This window comes from Centropristis striata, chromosome 6 (genome assembly GCF_030273125.1).
Source record: "Centropristis striata isolate RG_2023a ecotype Rhode Island chromosome 6, C.striata_1.0, whole genome shotgun sequence".
In the NCBI taxonomy this organism is placed as follows: domain Eukaryota; kingdom Metazoa; phylum Chordata; class Actinopteri; order Perciformes; family Serranidae; genus Centropristis; species Centropristis striata.
Window position 1 is genome coordinate 39744848 of NC_081522.1, and position 17400 is coordinate 39762247.

Sequence of the window (17400 nt, forward strand, 5' to 3'; positions counted from 1 at the left end):
GCGGATTTATGAGATTAAAAGTGGCACATCCGTGAGAAAATAGTTGCAGATTTAAGAGATTTAAAGTGGCAAATCTGTGAGAAAAAAGTTGCAAATTTACTAGATTAAAGTGGCAAATCTACAAGAAAAAAAGTTGCAGATTTATGAGATTAAAAATGGCAAATCTGTGAGAAAAAAGTTGCAGATTTAAGAGATTAAAAGTGGCAAATTTGTTGCAAAAGTTGCAGATTTAAGAGATTAAAAGTGGCAAATTTGTTGCAAAAGTAGCAGATCTATGAGAATCTGCTACTTTTAATCTAGTAAATTTGCAACTTTTTTCTCGCAGTTTCACCACTTTAAATCTCTTAAATCTGTGCATTTTTTTCTCGTAGATTTTTCACTTTAATTTTGTGAACTTTTTTCTTGAAATATGACCCCCCTCCCCCGGGTCCGTATGTTGTTTTTTTTTTACACATTCTGGCAGTTTGTAACATCCTCCAATATTCTCTAGGGTTGAAATCTGGAATTTGCACGTGTTTCAATGAGTGTCCTATTAAGGGTTAACGGTGGAGAGTGCTGTCGCTGATTGTTCTCCACTTTCTTTCTTTTTTTTGGCTAATGAACATGCACACACTCCTCCCGAGGATTAGTATTTTCTGGTTGGATGCTAAGATTAAACCTGGAGTTCACTCTCAAAGCCTGAACGTTCAATTTCACCTGCTCACAGTCAGCCGGTCGGCAAATGATTTCTCGTTCTCTCCGACAGCTGAAATGGGAATACAATTAGAATTTTCTAAACACTTCCTCTCAGGTGTGGAATAACTTTACAGCAGTAATTCAGGACTGAGCGCGTGCAGCCCGTGCACTTCAATTAGAGGCTTTTCTTTTCAAACAACTCCTCAGAAATCATCTTCAAATTAGCTGCACATAAAATATGAGAAACATGAGAACGAGAGGAGGATTTTACATTAAAATAGGAGCGTTTTTATGGCAGATTCTTGTACTGACACACTGCAAAAAAGGTGTGTCTAAAAAAAAGAAGATTTCTTAAATTAGGATTGTTAAATCTAGAAATAAGCATGTTGAACACTTAAAATAAGAAATGAACTCTTAAAACCAGATAAATTAAAGCTGCCAGCAGCGATGAACTGGCCCGAGCAGAGAGACCTGATGATTATTTGTTTCTTACTAAGATGTGTTGTTTTTTTGGTGATTTTATGTCTTTTGTGTCCTTTTTTGTGTCTTTTTTGTGTCTTTTGGTTCTTTTTTGGTCATTTTACATCTTTGTGTCTTTTTTTGGTCTTTCTTTGTCTTTTTTTTTTGGTCTTTGGTGTCTTTTTGTGTCTTTTTTGGTCATTTTACGTCTTTTTTGTCTTTTTGTGTCTTTTTTGGTCCTTTGTGTCTTTTTTGTCTTTTTGTGTCTTTTTTGGTTCTTTTTTGTGTCTTTTTTTGGTCATTTTGTGTCTTGTTACATCTTATTTTGCCCACAAAATGACCAAAAAAGACAAAAAATGTATAAAAGAGATAAAATTAAAGCTGCCAGCAGCGATTATCTGGCCCAAGCAGAGTGCACCAACAATTATTTGTTTCTTAAGATAAAAAAAACCTTTAGATTTAGAAGTGTTAGATAATTGATCTTAATTTAAGAGATAATTTGTTATTTTAAGTGTTCAACATTTAATAATCTTAATTTAAGAAATCTTGTCAAGGTAAATTATCTGTCCATGCAGCAAGATCATTTCCCTCAGATTTACTGTTTGATCTGGTTTTTAGACTAAACACCTTTTTTTACAGTGAGCATAAAATATGAGAAACATAAGAGCGAGAGGCGCATTTTACATTAAAACAGGAGAGTTTTGATGGCAGATTCTTGCACTCACACATCCAAAATATCCCATTTTTAAAAACTTCTTCTGATTCGTGAGTGAAGCTGATATCCACGGAGGAATACGGCTTTCATCTGGCTGCTCTGATCTGATCTGTGCAGGAAAGAACAAGTTCTGCCTCAAAACTAACTGTGAAAAAGTCTTTTTCCTTTGGACCAACAGCGCCTCCAGTGGTGGAGCAGCTCACAGCTGCAGCCTGAGGTGGAGCTCATCTCTTCTCCTCTGCAGAAAAAAGCCTCTGAGTGTTACTTTGTAGCTGCAAGGAAACCTGTAAAATAGCACATGGCGCCTGTAACACGACACTATTTATTGCAGGCAACCTTTCCTGACACCACAGCCTCTCCTGATTATTTCAGCATGACACGAGCTACAATTAAAACGTTCCCTCTGAGGCCGAGCCAAGCGTTTGCACCGATGACATACTCCTCTCGCCTCCCCGAGGACGCATAACTCGCCCTGCAGGGATGTCACCCACTGATGTGAGTGGGCTCCTGCAGTATGTGAGCGCCTTATGTAAGCCGGTGCACCGGTGGGCCCCTGAGCTCCAACACTTCACATGATGCAAGACCAAGTGTGTGAACTGGCCTTTATCAAAGCAGCTTGATGCAGTTTGTGAGTGTTTGTGCCCTTTATGAAGCTCCGATTCAAGGTAAACAAACATTGTTTACATTCACCTCATGATATGTGTTTCCCACCTCCAAAAACATCTGCAAACCAAAAAAAATGACCAAAAAAAGACACAAAGTGACTAACAAAAGACACAAAATGACCATTAAAAGATATAAAATGACAAAAAATGACACAAAAGAACCAAAAAATGACACAAAATGACCAAAAAATGACAGAAAAGACACAAAATTATCAAAAAAGACACACAATTTCCAAAAAATTACACAAAATGACCAAAAAATGACATAAAAGACAGAAAATGTCCAAAAAACACACAAAAGAACCAAAAAATGACACAAAATGAACAAAAAAAGTGTGTGAACTGGCCTTTATCAAAGCAGCTTGATGCAGTTTGTGAGTGTTTGTGCCCTTTATGAAGCTCCGATTCAAGGTAAACAAACATTGTTTACATTCACCTCATGATATTTTATGGTTCCTCCAGGCTGAAGACGTGTTTCCCACCTCGCAAAACATCTGCAAACCAAAAAAAAGGACAATAAAAGACACAAAGTGACCATAAAAAGATATAAAATGACAAAAAAATGACACAAAATTACCAAAAAATGACAGAAAAGACAGAAAATGTCCAAAAAAGACACAAAAGGACCAAAAAATGACACAAAATGACCAAAAAAATGACACAAAAGAAACAAAATGACCAAAAAAAGACACACAATTTCCAAAAAATTACACAAAATGACCAAAAAATGACAGAAAAGACACAAAATGACCAAATAAAGTGTGAGAACTGGCCTTTATCAAAGCAGCTTGATGCAGTTTGTGAGTGTTGGACCGAAAAGGACCGAAAAATGACAGAAAAGACACAAAATGACCAGAAAAAGACACACAATTTCCAAAAAATGGCACAAAATGACCAAAAAAGTGTGTGAACTGGCCTTTATCAAAGCAGCTTGATGCAGTTTGTGAGTGTTTCTGCCCTTTATGAAGCTCTGATTCAAGGTAAACAAACATTCACCTCATGATATTTTATGTTTCCTCGAGGAAAACGTGTTTCCCACCTCCAAAAACATCTGCAAACCATTTTAAATCTTTAGTATTGTTTACATCTTGTTCTTATTGTCTCTCACAGCTGCAGAACTGCAGAGCTGCTGACTCGTCTATTTAGCCTTCCTATCTTAAGGAGTTTTAAAGTGCGCTACAAGGTTTGATTTTCCAATAATATTCTAATAGTTTCCAGCGAATATCAATGTTCAGTGTGTATGTGCTGGACGGTGTGGTACCTTATGAAAAGTAAGTGTTTTATACAGTTGCCGACGAACACATACTTCCTACGGGCACTGCACTAGTCTGATAAAAAGAGACACAAAATGACTAACAAAAGACACAAAATGACCATAAAAAGATACAAAATTACACAAAATGACCAAAAAAAGACCCCAAATTACCAAAAAGACCCCACAGAATGTCCAAAAAAGACACAAAAGGACCAAAAAAAGACACAAGTGACTAACAAAAGACACAAAATGATAATAAAAAGATACAAAATGACAAAAAATGACCATAAAAAGATACAAAATGACAAGAAATGACACAAAATGACCAAAAAATGACAGAAAAGACACAAAATGACCAAAAAAAGACACACAATTTCCAAAAAATGACACAAAATGACCAAAAAAAGTGTGTGAACTGGCCTTTATCAAAGCAGCTTGATGCAGTTTGTGAGTGTTTGTGCCCTTTATGAAGCTCTGATTCAAGGTAAACAAACATCGTTTACATTCACCTCATGATATTTTATGTTTCCTCGAGGCTAAAAACGTGTTTCCCACCTCCAAAAACATCTGCAAACCAAAAAAAGACACAAAGTGACTAACAAAAGACACAAAATGACCATAAAAAGATACAAAAGGACAAAAAATGACCAAAAAATGACAGAAAAGACACAAAATGACCAAAAAAAGACACACAATTTCCAAAAAATGACACAAAATGACCAAAAAATGACAGAAAAGACACAAAATTAGCAAAAAAAGACACACAATTTCCAAAAAATGACACAAAATGACCCAAAAAAGTGTGTGAACTGGCCTTCATCAAAGCAGCTTGATGCAGTTTGCGAGTGTTTGTGCCCTTTATGAAGCTCTGATTCAAGGTAAACATTCACCTCATGATATTTAATGTTTCCTCCAGGCTGGAAACTTGTTTCCCACCTCCAAAAACATCTGCAAACCATTTTAAATCTTTAGTATTGTTTACATCTTGTTCTTATTGTCTCTCACAGCTGCAGCGCTGCTTTGTGTTTACGTCCTGCATGTGGTGGAACAACATAAAAACAATAAGAGGTTTATAGACTGAACTTCTGAAGCCGTGAGTTCAGTATCTCGCTTTATGACTGTCGCCATATTGTTTATTTTGCAGCCAGTGCACGAGCACAGTGCACTGAACTCTGAGAATTTTAGTCCAATCAAACGTTCCAAAAGGTTTTAAATTGTTCCAGTTAACTTTAATGAAGAGAAAACACATTAAACATACATTTCTCAGTATGAAATGTAACTGAACTCAAACATGAGTATACGTAAAAACAACAACCATTACGACATTCTACACTGTCAATCATGCGGTAGCCCCGCCCTAAAGCCCGCCCTGCTTCCTGCCCTGCTTCCTGCTCTGTTTGACTCTAAACCAGGCGGCAACCTCCTGGTCTGAGCAGGGAGGCAAACCAGGAAGTGCCTTCAGCTGCATTCTACCATAAATCCCAGCAGGGGGTGCTGACGGCTGCAGAAGCATTTTGTTCCATTCATTCCAATACAAAATGAGAAAACTTCTCACTTGATTTATTAGCTCAGAAATGTTTTTGAGGACAACACTATGGTCTCAATCACTAGTAAAAAATCTTCTTCAAGACAATCTGATGTTAATAGTGTAAATAATGGCCCCATTTAGAAGAAAATAGAAGATAAAGAATCGTATGATTTGGGGCGGGGCTACCTTTGATTGACAGGTCACTAACAAGGCGAGCCGTCATCAGGAGAGAAGCAGAACAATGCGTATCCACGGCAACGTGTCAATAAAGTTATATATAACAGTATATAGATATAAAAGAGGAGGTTTAGCGGTTTGGTCTCATAACTTTGACCCTTTCACTGTATTTTCACTGTTTTGTTCATTAAATGTCTTGTTCAGCGTTTGGTTGGACTAACAGACACTCCAAGGAGTCGCTGCTCAGTTTTCTGAGGTCAGTAACCAACATTTAAACTAGCATCAGTATGAACAAAAATAATAGTAATATTTTGAGAAAAAAGTTGCAAATTTACTAGATTAAAGTGGCAAATCTACAAGAAGAAAAGTTGCAGATTTAAGAGATTTAAAATAGCAAACCTGCGCGAAAAAAGTAGCAGATTTACGATAAAAAAGTGGCAAATTTACTAGATTAAAGTGGCAAATCTACGAGAAAAAAGTCGCAGATTTAAGAGATTTGAAGTGGCAAATCTGCACGAAAAGAGTCACAGATTTGCGAGAAAAACGTGTAAAAAAGCAACTTTTTTCTCGTAGATTCACCACTTTAAATCTCATAAATCTGCAAATTTTTTTCTCGTAGATTTGCCACTTTAATCTCGTAAACTTTTTTTTCCAAATATAACCCCCCTCTCCCGGGTCTGTATGTTTCTTTTTTCACATTCTGGCAGTATGTAATATCCTCCAGTATTCTCGAGGGTTGAAATTTGGAATTTGCAAAAAGTATTTCAATGAGTGTCCTATTAAGGGTTAACAAGGATCCAGACAGACTCTCAGACTGTCAAACGTCTCATTGTCCTGTTTCTAAACCAAAGAAAATATCTGTAAGTTGAAATATTTGCTGCCTCAGTGAACAGCTCCTGACCACATCACATCTCCGTCACTCTCCTCAGCTCACAATCCTTATCACATCTCATTTCCCTCCCGGCTGATGTAATCTTCACACGGAGCAGTAACTCGGGACATTTCCACCTCTCAGCCCGTCTCTCAGGGCCCGAGAAGGAGGAGGAGGAGGAGGAGGAGGAGGAGGAGGAGGAGGAGGAGGAAGCTCAGCTTTCACCGCAGCGTCTCAGACTTCAGCCGTCTGTTTCTGCAGCCGTCTGACTTGATTAAACCGCAGCAACTATGTCAATGTTGTTCTAAACCTTTTCTCCCTCCACTGTCGGGATAAAAACCTGAGCCAAACGCCAGATAATCACTGAATAATCACTGTTGTGATCAGCGTGATTTACTGCTCCTAAAACACGGAGTAATAATCAAGTGAACAAAGAGCTTCAGTTACAGTCAGCAGAAACATCATCAGAGACTCTCACTCTGCTCTCTGTTGGACTAAACTCACAGGAATAATCCACCACTTCCCTTGAATTAAGTGAAACCACCTGCAGCCTCCGGACAGGTTCCCTGCAGGACTTTACGAGGGGAGAAGGTTTGTGAGGACGTCTCTGCTGTCATTTAACACAGACGGGAATACTTTGAAGAGAGAAGAAGCTCACTGAGAATCACTGCATCCTCAACAAGGATCTATGACTATCTACAGCAACTCTGTTCTGTCACAAACAGGTTATTAATCAATAATTATTTAAGTTATTTATTGTGCATCTGTACGGTCCTCCGCATCTAAAAGTCAACTAAAGAAATTTCAAACTGCCCAAAAACAGAGCTGCCGTTAGTATTACATTGTCCCAGGGCCGGCTCTAGCCCGTTTGGTGCCCTAGGCGAGATCCATTGGTGTTGAACAGCTCCGCTTCCTGTTTCACGGAGGTGGAACTCCTGTTTCTGTTTGCCCATGGTGCCAACCAGCTATATAATACAACTGTCTGTCTATAGAATTATTAACTTACAAGTAAATTCGCAAAGAAGCTCAGCTGGAGACGCTAACAAAGTTAGAGACAAGAGAGACAATCAAAGTGCAAACTGTGCTAAAAATGTGCTTAACTGTGTTAAGCTAGTGTTGCTTTGTTTCAACCTAGCTAGCAAGCTAATACAAATGAAACGTCGTCACACAAAAAGGCATTTAAAAAAGATTGTGACTTCTCCTCCTCCTCTTTTCTTCTCTTTAGATACTGAGAGCCTGAGAGCTTTGACGGCCGTTTCATCTTGCAACATATATGAAAACATAACGTGTCTGTCACTTGACGTGACCTGACCTCTGTGACAGCGGTCTGACCGTCTAAAGGGGGGCAAGATAATGACCACATGTCACGTGACTCAGAACCACAAGTGACAAAATGTCATTGTTTATCTGTTTCTTTCTTTCTTCATTATATAAGATTTATCAAAACATAACGTGTCTATCATTTGCTGGACCTGACCTCTGTGACAGCGGTCTGACCATCTAAAGGGGGGCAAGGCAATGACCACACGTCAGGTGACTCAGAACCACGAGATGGCACTCTTTGTTCAACAAAGGGCTGAAAACACCCTCATTTATCATTGATAGAGCCTTTTTTAAGCTATGACCTCCATCTAGTGGGGTGAAAAAATAAAGCAAATGGTTCACGAAGCTTCATTGTCACTTCACTAACAAATACTATATAGAAATACATATATATGCATATATACATATGTGTGTATATATATATATACACATATATACACATATGTATATATACATATATATACATATATATGTATGTATATATATGTATATGTATACATACACATCAGGATAGGTCTAATAATGTTTTCCGTGCCTGTAGACGAGACGACATGTTGACTCTCATGTCGACAGCTTTGAAGTGCAGCTCTGCAGGTTCAGGCTAGCAGTTTCCCTCCGTTCTCAGTCATTGTGCTAAGCTAAGCTAGCAGACAAAAACTTTACGAGACATAAAGCATGTGAGGTAAATAATGAAAGGAGTTCCGGCCTGCAGTCCTGTGCTGCAGCACATGACTTATTGATTCCAGGTGAGAATCAAAGGCTGTTTGCTTTAACTCCTCCAGTGTTCAGACTGTTGCTGAGAGTTTCTCTGTGATGTTCACAGCTCAGCAGGGACTCCCACTGACAGCAACTCTGAGCTCATCTGCCAGCAACATTCGTCTCTTTATCAAGTGAAACGACGCGTGAAATTCTGAATTTGGTTTTGTGTACATGCTGACTGGCACACATTGATTGTTGGAGAGATTTCTGTCGCACTCTGTCACACTGATGATGATCTGTCGCCTTTGATGGAGCAAAGATCCACTTTCTGCCTCACACTGTTCTCAGATTGGAAAAGTTTAGTTTCCATACAGTTTGTTCCAGTTTAACCCTCTGTAGTGTCCTAAAGCTCCAAATAATGCAGACTTGTTGCCTCCATCAGACTAGAAAACAAAGCAGCGTGGAGCCCTACTGTAAATTTACCTCTAAAGTTCTGGCTGTAAACTCCATGAGGCCAGTTTCAGTTTGATGATGATATACCAAGTAAAACTGGAGACAAGCTCAAATAGATTTAGTATCAAATGATAGAACTGGATGGAACCCTCTTATATGTTAGATTTGACACCTTTGGTCACATTTGAAACATTTAAAATTCTTTATCGAGCATGATAGTGTTTTGAAAGTAAAAAAAAAAAAGATTCAAAATCACATTTTATGTTGGACTAAAGGACTGAAAAAGACACAAAATGACCCAAAAAAGACACCAAATAACTAGAAAAGACACAAAATGCCCCAAAAAAGACACAAAATGCCACAAAAAGGCACAAAATGACAAAAAAAGACACAAAATGACCAAAAAGGACACAAAAAAGACACAAAATGACAAAAAAGACACAAAATGACCATAAAAGACAAAAAAGACACAAAATGACCAAAAAAGACACCAAAAAAAGACACAAATAACCAAAAGAGACACAAAACACAACAAAATACACAAAATGACCAATAAAGAAACAGAATTACCCAAAAAAGACACAAAATTACCAAAAAAGACACAAAATGAAAAGACAGAATGACCAAAAAAACCCACAGAACACACAAAATGACCAAAAAAGACACAAAATGACACAAAAAAAGACACAAAATTACCAAAAAAGACACAAAAAAGTCACAAAAAGACATGAAAAGGATTCAAAAATGGACAAAGTAGCTCCAGACTCCATAGAGTTAACCTTGAACACATTGGAACCTCGTTAGTGTTCAGATTTGCTGGTTGATGATTTGACTTTGACAGCTCAGTTTTATTCCGTTATTTCTGTTTGATACCTGAGGACGTCAGCGAGCTGTCAGCGGGAAGATAAAGTGAGGATCTGACAGCGACGTGCTAATCGAGATTAAAACCCTGAAATGATGTTTACAGCTAAAACACAGTCACATGGCTTTTAAAGGCTCTGGAGACATTTGATTGGCACGTTTAATCCTCTCCTCTCCTCCAGCAAACACGTCTGAATAAGTGATTATTGAACTGGTAGAGAAGCTGGAGAAAGTGAAGGTGAATTAGCGTGATTAATAACTGTGTGTGCATACATACAGTGGTGGTGCAGCCTGTCAGGCAGCGCTGAGGGCAGAGCAGCAAATTAAGTTGACACCGCCGATGGAGAGTAAAGCGGGACTCTAACAGGCTTACAGAGGAAGAAAGTCACTCTGACAACGAGCGTCTGCTAATGTTGCAGCACAAATGGAAGCCTGAGAAATGTATTGGCCATGCTGAGTGTTATCTGCTGCTGCTGGTCACTGGGACGCCTTCAGAGGAGGAAACGTGTCCTGTTAGTGAACTGACTCCATCAGGATGAACATAGAACACCAGGATGGATTCCTTATTGATTAAAATCATTTTCATAATTAACCCCAACTAGTGCAGAGCCCGTAGGGCTGTATGGATTCATACATTCCAACGTACATTCATACATTGATAGGCTGTTCACACAGAGCAGAGAGGAGAGGACAGGAGAGGCTGTTTACACAGAGCAGAGAGGAGAGGACAGGAGAGGCTGGAAAAATCACAAAACTTCAATATGTACATGAGGAAAACTGTTTTGATAAATTTGTGAGGGGATTTGGTTATTTTGTATTTTATTTTTTGTCATTTTGTGATAATTGTGTCTTTTTTTTGGTCATTTTGTGATAATTATGTCTTTTTTCGGTCATTTTGTGTCTTTTTTTGTCATTTTTTTGTCATTTTGTGTCATTTTTTTTTGGTCCTTTTGTGTTTTTTTTGGGTAATTTTGTGTCTTTTTGTGTCATTTTCTAGTTACTTTGTGTCTTTTTTTGGTCATTTTGTGTCATTCTTTGGTCCTTTTGTGTCTTTTTTTGGTCATTTTGTGGGGTTTTTTGTGATAATTTTGTCTTTTTTTGGTCATTTTGTATCTTTTTATGGTAATTTTGTGTCTTTTGTTAAGTCCTTTTGTGTCACTTTTTTGTCATTTGTGTCTTTTTTGGTCCCTTTTACAACATTCGTGTTTATCAGATTAGTGCAGTATGTGTTCGTCTGCAACTCCATAAAACACTAACTTTTCATAAGGTACGAACACCATGCAGCACATACACATTGAACATTGATAGGCTGTTTACACAGAGCAGAGAGGAGAGGACAGGAGAGGCTGGAAAAATCACAAAACTTCAATATGTACAATATGTGAGGACAACCTGGTCTCACAGGAATCTGTGGAATAGCCACGGATTCGCTGAACTAAAAATCCGTGGAATAGCCACGGAATCACTCAAATTTCTGTGAAACTGACACGGATTTCGCTACAATGCAAGTTAATGACAGTCATATCCCGTGGCTATTCCATGGATATTTGTTCCTATTGGTTTGTTCCAAGTCACGTGACTTTCAAGGTCCCGGCGGTCAGAACAAAAAACATGGCGGACAGTTCTCTCATTTTTAGTGAAAAAAACAATATTTTGACCTAGTTTCTGCATAAAAATGGATTTTGATCACATTTCTCGCAGAAATATATGTTTTATTTTCTAAATATTCACTCAGTGAACGAACATAATCACTTTGTGGCGAAGATCTCGCCAGAAGATGGTGCTGATGTCTACATAAGTACTGAAGAGAGGTCTAGGGAGTTGTAGTTTTTTTAATAAAACAGGGTTTCCCCTAAAATTGGATGTTGGAAATACTTAATTAGTGGCTTTCCAGGGGTTTGAGGGGATGTCAATCACATTTTTGGCATCAGACTTTAAATATTGTCTTGTTCAATGGGGGATTTTTTATTTTTCCAGCATATCCTAAAGCCCCCCCACTCCCACCCCTTAGTGACTATGCTCACATTATAGTCCATGTCAACACCTTTCTATAACAGTAGGTCTCATGTCTGTAACCCTTTTTGTCTCTTAGTTATAATCATTTAAATATGCCCCAAGGTTAAGGTTCAAAGGTCAATATCTCAAAGCAAGAATATTATAGAACCTTCAAATTGATACATGTTACTCTCCAGGCCAAGACCTTTCCGGTGATGTATTTGGTTTAGCCTGTGACAAAGTTTTATTTTTTCACTTCTCGCACTCAGAGCACTCAAAGTCCTGTGGGAATCTAAGCCTGTTAGGGCAGATGTCCAAGGTTTGAAAAAAATAAAACTTTGTCATAGAGCAAGATAGGTAGGCTAAATAGACTTCCAGATGAGATGAGTCAGGGTGGAAATCCAGAGTGAATTGTGTTACTGACCAGGTGTAGGCCTATCACACGAGCTCCTCTAAAAGGGGGCGGAGCTCCCCTAAAAGGTGTCTGATCGGAAACAGTGCTGCAACACGTCCTACGTAAATAATGATATTTGGAAAAATTAATTCAAAAATCTTCAAAATCGAGGATGCACACCTTGCACACACACATACACACACACACACACACACACAGACGCTTCTTGCTTTATAGATAGATAATTCTTCAGGATCAGGATCTAACCTCAGAGTTCAATCAACACCTCAGTGACTCTGACGCCTTGACACAGCTTCTCACAGTTCAAAATAGATTAATTTGAATCATCATCACACCTTAATGTTTCCATGTTTCCATGTTCCATCTGCAGCAGAGGACGTACAGAATGACAAACTCTGATCTGATCTGAAGACTGAATGTGACGCGTTCCTCTCTAGACACAAACACCTCACAACACAACGTCATCAGGGCTCCAGGGGTTCGAGAAGAGAGTTGGAATGAAGCGTTCATGTTGGCAGCAGGCGGCAACCTCCGGGTCTGAGCAGGGAGGCAAACCAGGAAGTGCCTTAAGCTGCATTCTACTATAAATTCCAGCAGGGGGCGCTGACGGCTGCAGAAGCATTTTAGTCCATTCATTTCAATACAAAATGAGAAAACTTCTCCCTTGATTTATTAGCTCAGAAATGTTTTTTAGGACAACACTATGGTCTCAATCAACACGTGTAACACGTTACCGTGGATACGCATTGTTCTGCTCGCCTTGTTAGTGACCTGTCAATCAAAGGTAGCCCTGCCCCAAATCATACGATTCTTTATCTTCTATTTTCTTCTAAATGGGGCCATTATTTACACTATTAACATCAGATCGTCTTGAAGAAGATTTTTTACTAGTGATTGAGACCATAGTGTTGTCCTAAAAAACATTTCTGAGGGAATAAATCAAGTGAGAAGTTTTCTCATTTTGTATTGAAATGAATGGAACAAAATGCTTCTGCAGCCTCCATCATCTTATCTTTAGTTAAATAATAGTTAAATACTTGAATATAAATGACTGATTACAGTAAGTGACAGTGTTTTAATGGAGGAGGCTGGGGGTCAAAGGTCATTCTTCAGTCTGTGTGATGTTTGTAACAGAGTGAAACTCCTTCATTAGCTCCTCTCTGAAGGAGGAGAAACACAATCACTCACTTCTCCTTTTAAACATTTAAAGAAACCTGCTGGGAGCCCAGACAGTGTTTGACTGTTCACACACACAAAGAGACACAAAGAGGAGCACAAAGACACAAAGAGGAGCGCAGAGACACAAAGAGGAGGCGCAGCGACAAGACGGTTATTAAAACTCCTCCGTTTCAACGAGTCTCTGCTGGCACACATCCAAAGCATCCAAAGCACCTCCCATCGACGCTTTGAGGAGAACAAACGATGGTTTACAGTGTAGAAAGTTTCATCTCCACGACTCCTTCTGGAGGAGACGCAGCTCAGAAAGCTGCAGGAGAACAGAAACTAACTTCAGTCTGCTGGATTATATCAACATCTGCAGAAATCAGAGGGAAGTTTCATCTGATCAGGATAAATATTAATAATGTGCTTGGAACAGAGACACAACTACGAGGAGGAGGAGGTGGAAGGAGGAGTTGGAGGAGGAGGAAGTGGAGAAGGACGAAAAGGAGGAGGAGGAGGAGGTGGGAGGAGGATGAAGAGGAGGTGGAGGAGGAAGGAGGAGGTGGAGGATGATGAAGTGAAGGTGGTGGAGGATGAAGTGGAGAAGGACGAAAAGGAGGAGGAGGAGGTGGGAGGTTGAGGTAGGAGTTGAAGGAGGAGGTGAGAGGAGGACGTAGGAGGAAGTGGAGGTGGAGGAGGAGGTTGGAGGAGGAGATAAGGAGAAAGAGGTGGAGGAGGAAGTGGAAGAAGAGGAGAGGAGAGGAGGAGAAGGAGGTGGAGAAGGAGGAGGTGGGTGTTGGAGGAGGAGGTAGAGGAGGAGGAGGAAGAGGGAGAGGAGGTGGGAGGAAGAGGTGGAGGTGGTGAAGGAGAAGGTAGAGGAGGAGATGGGAGGAGGAGGATGTGGAGGTGGAGGAGGCTGGAGAAGGAGGAGGTGGGAGAGAAGGTGGGAGAACAAAGGAAGAGGAAGGAGGTGCAGGAGGAGGATGTGGGACTTGGAGGTGGAGGAGGAGGAGGTGGATGAAGTTCAGGTGGAGGAGGCTGGAGATGGAGGAGGTGGAAGAGAAGGTGGGAGAACAAAGGAAGAGGTAGGAGGAGGAGGTGCAGGAGGAGGATGTAGGAGTTGGAGGAGGAGGAAGAGGGAGAGGAAGAGGAGGTGAGAGAGGTAGGTGGAGAAGGTAGGAGGAGGAGAAGGTAAAGGAGAAGGTGGAAGAGGAGGTGGAGGAATAGAAGGAGGAGGAGGAGGAGGAGGAGGTGCAGCTGTGCAGCAGCTGTGAGGTCAGAGACTCTGTGCTGCCCTCTGGTGGAGGATCAGATCAGCTGATCACCATCAGACCTTCAGATGTTCAGATGTTTAGACTGTTGATCCAACAAACAGCTGATGTTTCTAATGTTTGTAATCTTTCTGATGTTTCTGGTGTTTCTGGTGTTTCTGGGTCATGAGGTCAGAGGTCGTCATCACAGAAACAACCTGAATGAGTCAGAGAGAAGATTCTTCTTTTATTAACACAAATGTTATCGCAGCTCATCATTTCTCTGACATTTTAAAGTGGAGTCTGTTTTTTTATGGCAGCAATCAACCTGAGAAGGTTTCACTTTGTTCTACAGCTGCATTTCTTGTTTTACGAGTCGTATGAAACAGTCACATGATGCTCCTCTCTGAGGCTCCTGTTGCCATGACGACGACTGACTGACAGCTGAGTTTTGTCCATAAAGACGGTCTTCTGTCCTACTAATGCATCACATTTGACCAACATGGACATAATAATAATAATAATAATAATAATAATAATAATAATGTCCTTTCTGTCTCTGTGAGGACGTTCATGTGTCAGAACGCCTCCTCGCTGCTCCCAAAGTGCATCAAAAACATTCAAGATCAGCTTCCTGCACCGACAAATATCTAGTCAGACTTTCTATAAAGTCTATAACGCTTCATAAACATACCACCATGTGTAATAATCTGCTTAGAGCACCATGTAATTATAGTTGTTAAAAGTATTTTTAAATGAATTCATGACACTTAATACTTGCTGACCACTTCAAGGTATTTTATAATGATCATCATTAGAATATTATTCTATTAATGATCATTATATTCCTCAGGGAGGATGTGATACTCAGAACTTTTCAGTTGAGTTTCCTGTACTGGTGCATGTATGTGACATAAACGTGTTTTTAAGCCCCAAAAACGCCGTCACCGTCTAAACAAAAGGCACCTCACATCAAATATTTTGCTGTTTTTACCTGCCAGCGTCTTCATTTAAATGGGGCCTCAGTGCTGAGCTGCAGCTCACTGATGATGAGCATCACATTTATCACTGACCTGCTGTCTCCCCCTGAACATCCAGCCCACAGCCCCACTCCCTATAACAGGGGTCTCAAACTCAAATTACTTGGGGGCCGCTGGAGGCAGTGTCAAAATTACCAAAAAAAGACACAAAATTACTAAAAAAAGACACAAAATGACCCAAAAAAGACACAAAATGACAGAAAAAAATCTAAATTAATTAAAAAAGACAATGACCAAAAAAAGACACAGTTTTACCAAAAATGTTATTTGTTGTATGTATTTTATTGTTATGATAAATTGTTATGTTGTGATGTTGTATGTGATGTTGTATTTTTTTCCTAATCGTATCGTAAGTGTTTGCATATGTATTTTGTATATTGTACGTATTTTTATTTTTATTTTTATTTTTTGTTTGTTTTTGTTTTTTTGTTTGTTTTTTGTTTCGTAATTCTCTGCTTTTTTACATCATGGCCAGGGGACTACAGATGAAAACTAGCCTTCTGGCTAACTCTGGCTTTTTTAACCATGTATAATCATGTGTTTTATGAAATTGCACTGTCGCCTTTTAAATAAACTAATAATAAAAAGACACACAATTATTAAAAAAGACACAAAATGACCCAAAAAAGACACAAAATGACCAAAAAAATACACAAAATTATAAAAAACACACACAATTATTTAAAAAAGACACAAAACTCACATTAAACTTTCATATCAAGGTGAGGGCCACAAAATATCGCCACGAGGGCCACAATTGGGCCGCAGGCTGCGAGTTAGAGACCCATGCTCTATAAGGATGTTTACCTTAATAATCTAAATACAGTTGTCCTGGTGAGCAGTGTGTGTGTGTGTGTGTGTGTGTAGGCGTTGTGCGAAATCAACACCCCCTCGTGTGTCCCGGCAGTCTTGTAACTCAGCTCTATGAATACTCCGACGTGGAGCCAATTTTTTATGTGTTTGTGAGTTATGGTGTTTTTTTCTCAGTAGACCTTGGCTCTCTCTCTCTATCTCCCTCTCTCTCATCTCTCTCTCTGTCCCCCCTCTCTCTTTCTGTCCTCTCTCTCCATCTCTCTATCCTCTCTCTCCTTCTCTCTCTCTCTCTCTGTACTCTCTCCATCTCATTATCCATCTCTTTCTCCATCTCTCTCTCTGTGCCCTCTTTCTCCATCTCATTCTCCATCTCTCTCTCCATCTCTCTCCCTCTCTCTCTTTCTCTCTCTCTTTCTCTCTCCATCTCATTTTCCATCTCTCTCTCTCTCTCTCTCTCTCTCTCTCTCCATCTCATTCTCCATCTCTCTATCCCTCCTTCCCATTCTCCATCTCTCTTTCTCCCCCTCTCTCTCTCTGTCCTCTCTCTCCATCTCTCTATCCTCTCTCTCCGTCTCTCTCTCGCTCTGTACTCTCTCCATTTCATTATCCATCTCTCTCTCCATCTCTTTCTCCATCTCTCTCTCTCTGCCCTCTTTCTCCACCTCATTCTCCATATCGCTCTCCATCTCTCTCTCCCTCTCTCTCTTTCTCTCTCCATCTCATTCTCCATCTCTCTCTCTCTCTCTCTCTCTCTCTCTCTCTCTCTCCATCTCTCGCTCTCTCCATCTCTCTCCATCTCTCTCTCTCATTCTCCATCTCTCTATCCCTCTGTCCTCTCTAACCATCTTTCTCTCTCTCTCTGTCCTCTCTCTCCTTCTCCATCTCTCTCTCTCCATCTCTCTCTCCTTCTCATTCTCCATCTCTCTATCCCTCTGTCCTCTCTCTCCCTCTGTCCTCTCTCTCCATCTTTCTCTATCTCTCTATCTGTTCCCTCCCTCTCTCTCTCCGGGGCCACAGTAAACCTCTGGCCTGAGTCCCAGGCCCT